This window comes from Embiotoca jacksoni, unplaced genomic scaffold, assembly GCF_022577435.1.
Source record: "Embiotoca jacksoni isolate LCO1_2020_lvr unplaced genomic scaffold, fEmbJac1.0.p SCAF_19, whole genome shotgun sequence".
Taxonomy (NCBI): domain Eukaryota; kingdom Metazoa; phylum Chordata; class Actinopteri; family Embiotocidae; genus Embiotoca; species Embiotoca jacksoni.
Genome location: NW_027185329.1, coordinates 2,496,378 through 2,508,929, shown reverse-complemented (window position 1 = coordinate 2,508,929; position 12,552 = coordinate 2,496,378).

The following is a 12,552-nucleotide window of genomic DNA, read 5'->3' as shown; positions in this document are numbered from 1 at the left end:
TGGATAAATATCACTTAAGGACAACTTTTGTCTTCGATATTGGTGCAAATAAGTTTTTAAGATATTGTCATTGCCTTCAGCGATAGAATATGAATTTTGACAAACTTTTTAATTTGGAGCCACTGACATTGGGAATGCCTGAAGTTAATGTCTTAGTGATTAAAAACACAATCGAATAAATATTCCTTGAATCTGAAAATTATAAAAGAAAAAAAAAATAGCATGTGCCTCGGAAGGCAGGTTCATATTGAGTAGCTGCTTTATTAAACCCAAAAATTAACACCTCTATCCCAGTGGCAATGTGATTACGATTATACCAAAAGGGATCTCACCTGCACACTGGTAATCCTTATTGGTAATTCTCTCAGCTAACCATAATAATCATTCATGCCTTTCAGTTAATTAATGATTTCATCATTTAATGAGATTTGTTTCCTGATGAAAAGGCGTAGTGACGGATACATTTTTCTGCATACACAAAAGGCCATGAATTATGGAAAGACAGTTTAATTAAAAGGCTCAATTGTTGAATTTAGGGATGACCTTATTGATTGGATGCTTTAGTTTGACCTGTAAGAGGTCACCCGATGAAGACTTTTATTATTGGTGCAGAGAAATCGGTTGTTAATTAAATTTATGTGAATGTACACACACAAGCACTAAAAGCAGACTGAGGACGCTTCCTAAAATATTGCTGTGAATAGTTTTTATTTATCAAGTAGCTTCATAGGAAGTGCAGCAGGAAGAAATAAACTAAATCAAACCGATAATCGCCGTGACCGACCATCTGCCTTTGAAATAGCACCAGTTCTACTAGTGCACGGTTTTTCATGGTACTTGGCAGGCAGGTTGTTCCAAGCCTCTCGGAGAGCTTGCCACAGTTCATGTGTGGATTTAGGTTGACTCAGCTGCTTCTGTTTCTTTGCGTAATTTCTCGTCACTCAAGCCAGTTCTTTATGACCCTGAATGTTTGGGGTTGTTGTCGTACCAGAGAACTGAATAGAAAGCCTAATCCTTCTATTCTACGACATAAACAACAAATCCAAGCACCGTTTCTCTTGTCTGTTGTGGTTGTCTGATTAAGCACGGCTTTGTTAGCTAGCGACCTCCATTTTTTTTGTATGTGTCAGTCAGTGAATTGTGAAGTGTTGAATCCCATAAACACAGACAGGGCAGTTTTTAGAAAGTAGGACACATCCCCTCTTTTAACATCCAATCAGCTCGTAGCAAAGTCAGCTGGTCTCTTCTAAACTGGCTGATTCGTCAGAGTTTATTGACAGAATAAAGAGAGGATCACCTCATCTAAATAGTTATACTCAAACTAGAGCAAAAAACAAACCTTCCTTTGTTACAGTCACTCAATATCGCTATTCTCATTCACGTTTTAACAAATTATACACGGCTACGAAAAAGCCGGAAAAGCCAGTAGTTAAAATATGAGAGTTGTTGCTATGGAGATGTTACACCGTCTTTTCGAGTTGCTTTGGTGTAAACTGGCAGGTTTTCTGAATGTCAGAGAGTGGCGAATTGAGAGTAGTTGCAAGTTTCACATCATCTCGTCGTGAATCTTTGGTGAGAACTGGGTTTTTACGTGGTCGTGAATTGGGTCATCTTACCTTTGGGAGACCGAACCTTCTTTACTGATGCAGCCTCATTTTGCGATTCACTGGAGAGGCAATGGTGCTGGCAGGTTTTCCAGTGCAGTTCCTACCCTCACCTATAGCACAGTAATCTCTCTTATTAGAGCCGATTTCCTTCGCATGAACCAAAACATCTGTTCAGGAAATAAGGAGACTCTTTTGACCCAGTTCACACAGCAGCCCCCCCCCCCCGAAAACATCAGAGTCCTCGGAGGAAAACTGCCATCAGAAAAGAGGCAGATGCTCAAGTATCAGGCAGAAGGTGGAGTGCGATGTCCTCATCTAACACAAGTAGAGCGACGCGGAGAGGGATGGGGCTATGAAAATGACTGATGGTAGCGCAAATGGCAGAGCTGTGATCAGGATGGGGAGGGAAGGGGAGGGCGGGGTTGGAGAGGGGTGTGGGAGGGAAGCGAAGGGAGACGGGGGACGCCGCTGACAGCTGAGCGAGCCTACCTGTCCGCCCATCCCTCGTTTTCTGTCTTGATTTGCAAGTCCTCGACGGGACGCTCGCCGGGGCCGACCCCGGAAAACAAGAACAGGTGTCATAAAATACCGCTGCGACTGGGATTTGCATCTGTAATGACCTCGCCGGAGATGCAGAGAGTATGATGTTCCTAACAAAAACCTGTCAGATCGGCACTCCGAGTGGTATTCATCACCAGCTCGGCTGCAACCTACCCGCCGTCCTCTCACTCAATAATATGGAAAACAGCTTTTCTTTTTTTTTTTGTCTTCTCGACGTTATAACATGTTGCTCATCTTTGCATTTTTCTTTTCCTCACGGGGCCACCTTTGTGTTGATTTGTGCCAGAGTCCTGTTTAATAATATGTCATCTTGAAGCATGAATTTTCTATAAGACACCTAGTGAACACACTGCATGTATAGCTGGGAAAAAGATCCCACCTATGCTGAGCGCGAGACTTTTACAGATTCAGTCAATCCCGGGCAGATCGCCTCACTTGTTTTGAGGCGCCCTGATTTCATATTTATGACCAGGCGTCTATCTGCAGGTTACTAAGTAAGTCCTTCAGTGTGCGGGGATCAGGCGGTTCAGATCAAAAGCGAGAGGGATTGCTAAATAAAGCCCAGTTTACAGCGAGATGGAATTGCTTCATGTCTGACTCAGATCCACTGTATGTTTTTTAAACGTACAACAGACATATTATCAAAGAAGCAGAGCGGATTTCAAAGACAACTTCAGCCTCTGTGACCTCTATTTCATTTCCATTTGTGTACCTCTGCACAGGCATCCCAGCTGTTACGTGTGTGGCACTATTATATCGCAGCCCGATACCACACCTAAGCATGCAATACACCCGTCTGTCCACTAGATGGTACCGTGTCAGTTTCACGTCAGTTTCGTTGCACGTTGTCACGTGACCTTCTTCGACCCCGGTAACACGTTCACGTATTTTTCACGCTTCGGTGAGACAAAATGTGACACCGACCGAGTATCCTCCTGTGGACTGATGGTCGGTCTTTGAGTCATCAAAAGTCAATGTGGATTTTTTTTTTTTTTTTTTAAAGTAACACAAGTAAGTTACTTACACAACATAACAAATTGAATTTATGTGACTTAAGTTTAGTAACTTGCAGGATGTTCACGCTCAGGCGAAACAAAACGTGGCACTGATACCGTCCGCTGGTATAAACACGCTTCGGCAACAAATCGGGTTGGTTTGTGTCGGCTAAATGTGTAAATGGTTCATCATTATCAAATGCTAATTCGTCATTGCTGTATCCCAACTTGCATCTGTTGCACCCGTGTGACCAAATAATCAGTAAAAGGTTGTTTAAAGTCCAGGCATTGATGCAAATGGAAACAATTAAGAGCAACTAATAAAATGTCCTTTAACTATTATTCAAAACTGCATCATCTGACCTTACTTCATGACCTCGGCTTAATTGAATGAATCAGGGCACTTACTCGACGTGAAATGCACATTTCACATACCGACAAGGACTTTCAATGTGTTTTTGTCATTTAGAGACTGAAGTTGTTGATGCCTTCCATTACCAAAGCATCTGAGTAATGTTTTTTTTACTATGTGCTACTGAAGGGCATTTCTCCTCTGCTTGCTCATCAGGCCAACACTGTACAATGGGAATATGATAATAACAGTTGTGCATGGGGAGAACATCTGTTTGGAATAGTGTGCATCAAGGTCTGTTTTAAATTGCCCACCTTCGCTTATGAGATCTTGATAATTAAACCGTACATACAAATGTTAATTTATATTAATGCAAGATTCAAATAATTTAGGCGGTGAAGGCCACAGGAGGACCACGCAGGGCCTAATGTCAACCTTGGTTCGGGAGAAGCTATTAAAAACTACACGGAAAAGCAGTTTCAGTTCGTTATTAATTCAGCTACAGTATTTTCGATAATGTCAAAAAGGTTAGTCATGTTTTGTCCTGATTAATTAGATCCCTTTATGCTGACAACCACTTGTGTAATCAAATAAAATCCACATTCTGTCCACGGAGCAAATATTTAAATATTTTCTACTTATTGTCTATAGACAGTTGAAAATATATTGGAAAACATAAAGGAAAAGCAAAATGGTGTTTTAATTGTTCTACATTACAAGCCTTCGTACATGAATAGACTAAACAACCTCGACCCTAAGGAAACAAAAAAGAAAAAACAACACACTCTAAGAGGGTCTAATGTATAGCCAGCGGATTAGAAAAAGACTAATTTACAAATATTTGAATTGGCAACAGAAACTCTCAGGTTGCAGCCTTTTCACACGGCACTGCTAATTTGAATAATGCCAATGCGGCTCATGCATACTGAGCAGATAACGGACTGTTCTCCAGACCTCGGTCTGACTTTTGATTGTCCCCTCTCTGAAGTTAAACGCACACTTTAACATACAGCAGACCCATTGGGACGGCTGCGACAGGGGAAAAGCCGTTTCACACGTCAATTAAAACACTGACACGTAAAGACGGAGGGAATGATGGTAGTAGTATCACGGCAAAGCGTGAAATAGACACGCCCGTCCGCTACAGCAAAAAACGTGAGATAGTCCACGCTGAGGTCTGTCTTGGCGTGACAGTTACCCGTTTTGTGAGCATGAATGGTTGTTTAATTTACCTGTAAATCACATGGTTGAAAGCAGTAGGTTTTCATTTTCATCCACTACAGGACGATGTGTAACTTCCACACCTAGAAATCGCCAAGCGTGGCTATCTCACGTTTTGCTATAGTGGACGGGCGTGTCTATTTCACACTTTGACATAAATCCAGGTTGCAATATACTTAATATAATTAACAAAAATGCTTATAGATTTGTGATGCTATAATTCTACTTATAACGTTTTCTTTTTTTTCAAAGATAACTGGGACGCTAAGCTATGATTTCAAAGGCTATTATGCCATACAGCATTATAAATAATAAGTACAAATTATAGTAGGTCTACAGTTTCTGGGAACCGCTAATAGCATCAAGATAATCAATACCCACAATGTACCAAAAATGCATAATAATCTTTAATTGCCAGCTGTACTTGGAAATATCTGTGAAATGCCATTTGTTGGTTTCAGGCTGTTTTTTCCCGGATTGGTTTTTATAGGTTCAGTTAAGGCTAATCGCAATTCTACACAATTAAATTATATATTTTTTTCAGACAAAAGCTTTTTCTATTTCAACAAGTTTGTCCATGAAGAAACATGCCAGTGTCGTGTTGAAGAACTTGAGTGCTCTCCTTCCAGCCCCGACCTCAGCCCCATTCAACACCTCTGGGATAGATGATAGTGCTGACCGTGCGCCAGGCCTTATCGCCTAACGTGAGGCTGACCTCACTAACGCTCCTGTGGGCTGAATGAGAGCAAAGTCCTGCAGACGGGTTGCAAAACTGGCTTTTGTGGTTGCGTAATGCCTTACGTTTTTGGTATTCGGTGTGTAACAGTGACGTGTGGGTGGAATGTTTAGCTGTCCACATACTTTTGCACGTAATGTTTCCCCATTTGTGAAAGTGATCACGCCGATAAAGTCAATGCAAAAATCGAAATAAATGAAGAATTTAATCGTAATTAACTTCTCTTGAAACATAAATGGCCCGAGAGTTTCATTTCTAATCAATTGAATCTGCCTTGTCTCTCTCTTGTTCTCCCTTTGATTACAGTGGGAGAGAGACTCGGAGAGTTGATTACCCCCCCACACCTCTACCTTCCCCCCCCCACCACCACCACCGCCCCTGTTTGGCCGTGTCGACTCTATTCTCTAATTACATTACGTTGGACAGACCGCTCACGGCCGTGAACCGTTCACAGCAGAATATACCACCTATTGAAAAAGAGTCACGGCAATAACAAAACAACAGGAAGCAACACACAGAAATAAAGAAATATATAAAATAATAATGTACTTTTTTTGGGGGGGAGGGATCCTCATACTGCAGGGTCTGAAAGTGCGTCTCAAATCGTACTAAACTCTAAAAAAAAAATGTTTAGGCTCTAATACAATTCTTTTGTCATGCGCTAAGTACAAGTGGTGCATTAAAAGAAGGTCGAAGAGGAGTCGTCGGTGGTGTAAATAAAGTTTTGCTGACGCTTTAAAATCTGCCCTTTCTTTTCTTTTCTTTTCTTTTCTTTTCTTTTCTTTTCTTTTCTTTTCTTTTCTTTTTTTTTTTTTATACAAATGTTTCCTTTGGCGTTTTGGTAGGCGGTTCAATACGGCTCCACTGTGGGGAGCTGTGTCTCTGTGTCTGCCCTCGCTCTCTTTCTTCATTTCCGTCCTTCTGTCCGTCTTTCCCTTCCACCCGTCTCTCCCTTCCCTCCCTGGCACATGGCATCATATGCGGTGGCTGTGGGCCGTTGTTGCTCATGTTAAAAGCTCATCTGGGAAAGTCAGAGTCCCTTGGACTGTCGCTCTGTGGCCTCAGTGTTTCACAGCTCTGTAGCTTAGACCGACCATCTGGGTTCGGGATGAGGAGGAGGAGGTGTGTGTGTGTGTTTGTGTGTGTGTGTGTGTGTGTGTGTGTGTGTGTGTGTGTGTGTGTGTGTGTGTGTGTGTGTGTGTGTGTGAGTGATAGATGGTGGAAGGGCAGGCTTGTGTGCACACATGTCTATTGTGTGTTTCTCTCTGTTCCTGTGCATTGCGCGTGTTCGTTCACTGACATTGGTCATGCAGAGCGGTAAGTCCGCTATCAAAGTGAGTCTGACATGTACAGTTGTGTATGGTGGTATAGTTAGTGTGTGTGTGTGTGTGTGTGTGTGTGTGTGTGTGTGTGTGTGTGTGTGATCTCTCTACTGGTCTTTATGCATATGCAATGATCCTCTTCTCTGTGGGTCGTGCTTCAAAAGGTGCTGTAACTCCAAATCAGCGACAGCATGGCGTGCAGCTTCTACGGCTGAGGAGTGTTTTTTATTTTTTTATTTTTTTATCTTGTTCAAGAAGATGAACGATCAAATACCAAGCAATAGACCAACGATTATTATCATCTCGTTCTCAGACACACCTCTCCAGGACGATGGTAATGAGTGGGGGACCCTTATTGTCTTACGCTTGACATTTTTACAGCTGCGTGAGTTAACGTCCTCCGTCTCGCAATGTCAAATAAACTCAGCTCCGTTCTGTAACAGCAGATTGCTCCATATAAAAAGTAATCAAACTGTTTCTCAGCCTTAATTCTCCACACGATCTCAAAAACACGAATCCGTCTCATAGTAAGAATGAATGTCATTAAGATTTTAAAACAGAATTTAATCATGACAGCTGGGTTTTTGGCTAATATGGGATTTCAGTACACCAGCAATTTATCCTGGCACAGTCATTGGGTTTGGGGAATCACTAAAGAGTATTTTTTTGAAAACAGAGACAAAGATAAATCAACTTTGAAACTAGGATTTGAACAAAACAAGTTTTCGTTGCTTCTGATGCAACGATTACACCTATTAAACCCGCGTACCCAGTTTATAATGCAGGCTTTCTGTTAGAAATGAGCCGCCTTCAAGCTCAAGCAATCTCTTAAAATGATGGAAGCCATAAATGACTATAATACTTTAACTGTTGGACGCAACTGACTACCTAACTGTAAAGTTGAACCACGTTATTTACATTCGAGCACCGCTAAACCAAAACTATTCAATATTTTTTTTAATATGTTGCCTCGAAAACCAAATTTGAATGTATAAGGTTGAATTCCTCTGTTTGAAATCACCGGAGAGCTGTGCAAATTTAAAAACACGTCGAGGTCAACATTTCACATGAAAATTACAGAATGTAACTCAACAAGAACAGAACTTTCATCAGAAAAGGTTTGATATTAAGTTCCAACCCTGTAAAGCTGGCTCATCAAATAATTATATCATAAAATGTAAAAAAATAGAAATGTTGTTACTTAGACTGTTTCACAAAATTATCAAAAAAAGGGAATCATTTACATATATGACATAAACATTATATTAAGAATCCATTCCTCCTCCTCCTCCTCCTCCTCATCATAGTGCCTTAAATGCTCCATGTCACTTGAGTTTCAGACTCTATTCTTGCATGTTTATAACAGGATTTTTTTGTTGTTGTGTTTAACATTGTGGTAGATTTAATGCAGATTGCATTATAAAATGCAAATACAATGATAATTATGGGATTCTCAGATACACTCCCTTAAAGACCTGTTGTATCATATTTAACACACATTTTCACCACCGTTTTTCTACACAATAAGGTACAAAATGTCAAGTAATTATAAGTTCCCTCAACACAGTAGATGCTCGTATAGAAATATTACAAGCCATATAAACTTTATTTTTACCGCAACTTTTTCTAAACTCCCAAAAATGTCCCTGCCAAAAGTTTGCGCGTCCAGTTGGAAGGCCAATTGCCCTGGATTTGGTGATCAAAGGCTCGCAGTGCTCAAACAACCCACCAGGGGGCAGAAGACAGGTGGCAGATTGTATTCAACAAGTTTTTCGGGTAAGCATTGATCATGATGATGATGATGACGTAGAGGTCTCAGAAACTCATGTATCAAATATGACACAAATAGCTTTAAAGGGCTAAAATGGACCTACAGTGGCAAGAATTAAAACTACATAAATTCAGATTCATGATTTGTAATTTCAGATAAAAGCAGTAAATTTAAATGGTAAATTAAGTATTTTTGGCCTTTCTTCTCCACAAACCCTCCCGTAACCTCGGTACACGTTGTACTGTATATTGTGCTGAGTGTACTCACTCCTGACATTCAAACTCAGTCATTACTAAAATGCTGCTTGAAGACAGAAATAGCAGCACGTAGCTTAATGCTAACAACAGTGGAACACACAGGAGGCTATGTGTCGTCTGCACGCTCGTTACGTAATGTATGAAAACAGTTCAGCAGCAACTACCGCGCACCGGCAGTGATACTTAAGATTTTCACTCGCTGAATGTTCACACCATATTCCTCTCTCCAGTGCTCCCCTCATTATGTCTTCTCAGCAACTAATGATCTTCACTTTCTATACTTTCCAAGTGAAATGCCATTCTGCAAGTCTTACAGGCTACAACACCAGACAAAAGCGTCGACTTTGTTGTGCACTTTCCTTTTTCTTTTTTTTTTACCCTTCAAAAAAAACAAAACAAAACAAAAAAAAAACAGGAAAGAACAGAAAGAAAAAAAGTGGGCCAACAACAATTAAATAGTCAAATTTCAGGGTTTGTTGAAGCTGAGGAAGTCTGTTCGTGGAGGCGCAGCGGAGGAAAAGGAGGCGGGCCACTTGTTCTCCAGTCAAACAACAAAGACTCCCCACCCTCTTTTCCATTTTCTTTTCCTTTTTTTGTGTGCATATCTCTAAACTGAAGATGCAGATCAAGACTAGGTAATTACTCTCTGATTGATTATTCATAAACGATTATGCTATTGTTTTGTCTTTAATGATGCAAATTACGACTAATTACCTCACGTTAATGGATACCGAGAGTCTTTATGAGCTGTGGAATGGCGCAATTAGGCAACTGCTTATCTAACGGTGCCACGTGCAAATATTAGCTGCATGTGTCTATGTATAGTTAATGTAAGCGTGAAAGTTTGTCCTGTTCGTGGTGCGCGGGAGTTTGATGGATGTCGAAAGAGACAAAACATTTTTTTTTAAAAAGGCCTGACTCTGTGTGAGGAAAACAAATTCCATTAGCGGGCACATGAATAATAGAGCAGCAGAAATAGAAGAAAGCCTCATGGAAGTTTTGTACGTTGAATAAGTAAAAGTTGTATTAAAACCCGCTGGAATCATTAAAGGTACGAATTACATTGTATTGAATGAGTTTGCGACATCATTTATTTCCTACATTTTTTCATAAATTCCCTCTATTCCCTCCTCTTTTCTTCTTTTTTTTTTATCTGATGTTTGTCCCCTCTGTCAAAAAACCTCTCGCAGACTCCAGTGAATCATGTCGCAATTTGCTGCTGGCACTTTCATCATTAAAACTTTTGTACCACCCTGCGATCCTACAACTTTTCCCTCATAAGATTTTCTACAGTGTGTGAATAGAAAATTAGTTTAGTAACTACTGAATAGGGAGAAGAGACAAGGCAGGGCTATTATTCTGAAAGCTGCAGCCAAAAACACAAAAAACCCCCACTGCTGGAATATTAAATAAAAGAAATTAAAAAAAAAAATCCCTCTGACTGGAGAGATACGAGCTGAGGACATTTCAGCATGCAGTCCGGCTCAATTAATTAATGATGCCACCAGAATTAGCCATTACCATTATGTTTAGCATACAGATTGTGGTGTTACCGCCACATAAGCTTTATTATCTGATAGGGGCATACATCTTCTGGGGACACAAGTTGATTTAAGGTAGACTCATCCCTCATCTCCTGCTGTATTTCAGGATGGAGTCGAGAGCAAGGTTAAATTAGTGTAACATAATAGAGCACCCCCCCCCCCCAAAAAAAAAGAAGTAAACTTCCCATTATGAAATTAGGAGTATTTCATCCGTCAATGGGACACTTTGTATCTCCAGTTTATTGTTTCAAAAATCATAGTTTTCCTGTTGGCAGTTTAGCTCTTGATTTATTTATTCTCTCTTGAGGCACGGAGAGTTTCTCACACTGCCCTTCAAACCTTCTTTACCCTCAAAGTAATAAAGACATTGTTTTCACCGACGGCCCATTATTGAAAAGGAATTGTGAACTCCTTTTTATTTTTTGTCCTTCTTAAATCTGACCAACTGGAAATAAAATGAAAAATAAAACAACATTATAACATCTCCTTTTGTGTATATTACGATGCGGTAAAGTGACCCTGCGTAATCGAGATCACGCTGAATGAAGAGCGCAGAACTTGTTAACTGTATTGAAATTCCAGCTCATTAAAAATAGATAAATGTATGACCACATGCTGTGAAATGTTTTGTGCAGCTTAGTTTAGAATGTAATGCCTCGAGCTGCTTATATTAACGAGTAAATTATATATAATAAAGGGAGCTCGCTGTTAGTTTGAATTATTTGATTACTATTATCATCATTCAGTTGCTCCGTCAATTTGCATCCAGTTTGAAAGTGACATTTGATGTCGTCGGTCGTATGCTGTATGTATACATATTCTTCCCATTATGTTATTTGGCTTTGTATTATCAGAGGCAATTTGTGAGCAGGGTGACCTGGTTTAGTGTTAACTGTGTCTTCATTTAGGAAACTACATCTTTGGGTGATTTTGTGGGGACATAAAATCACGGTGAAACCTGCCTTAAACCTGCCATGTAGCAATCATATCGGTTTTTGAAAAAAACAAAAAACAAAAAAAACAATTAATACAATTATAGACCATAATCGTCCATGTGTCCCGGTTTAGGTCTAACCTCTAACCTCTGACTAAAGTACATTTGCAGCTTTTTGAGAAACTACATTAAAACCGTAATGGAAATCACTTCAGAGCGTTTAAGAAAAATATGAATATTACAACCTACAATAATATTAATAGAAATTGAAGCGGATTGAAAAGTGCTCGAGTTCTTACCTCGAATGTTTGAATCAACAGTCCTTATGATATTACATATTTTAGATGACTGCAGTAGTATGTTGAAGCATTATCGTCGGACCGTGGTGGCATGGCAACCAAAATAGACTTACAAAGTGATTATATGTACCTTTAAAGGACAGACGTTAGTCTCCCTTTGGAGATTATGCTGGACCACTTCTACTAGCTATTGCTTTAATATCCCTGGTGAGATCATGGAAGGAATTTTTACATTATACTGTAGCACCAATGAATTCATTGGACTTTTGCATTAGTGGGATGAAGTGCTTTTATTTGTCAGATGCTTCATTCACTGTATTATCCCCCCCAAAAAAAGAATACATTTTTGTCATTTTTCTGCAGTATTTAATTCAAAAAAGGATTAAAGCAGCAGTCTGGAGGACTGAGTGATATCTAGTAGAGAGGCTGTAGATTATAACAAATCGTCTCCCCCTCCTCTTTAAAGAGCGTAAAAGAAGGCCTCTTTAGAGACCGTGATTGATTTGTCCTTTCTGGGCTACTGTACAAACATGGCAGCTCTGTGGATGAGGACCTGCTCCCTATATGTAAATATGAAGAGCTTATTCTCAGGTCACGAAAACATAACAATCAGATGATTATACAATAACGAAAACCTAAATCAGGAATATTATATTCTATTTCTGCCCATAAATTCTTCTTAAATCCTACATACCGGTCCTTTAATCAGATTATTACAGTATCAAACTAAATAAACCCTGATACAGGACTTTATCTTCATAGCCCACAACCACAGCCAATCCAAGAACACATCTGATTGTTATTATTTTTATCAAAAGACGTCAATTGACTTGATAAATAACTATCTCAACTGTTTCAACATCTTTTTTAGGATGATTTAATAGAAGATTGCCATTTTTTAAAAGTAATTTTGCAAGTAAAGTTTCATTTTTCATTAAAGTTAGCAGAAGTCC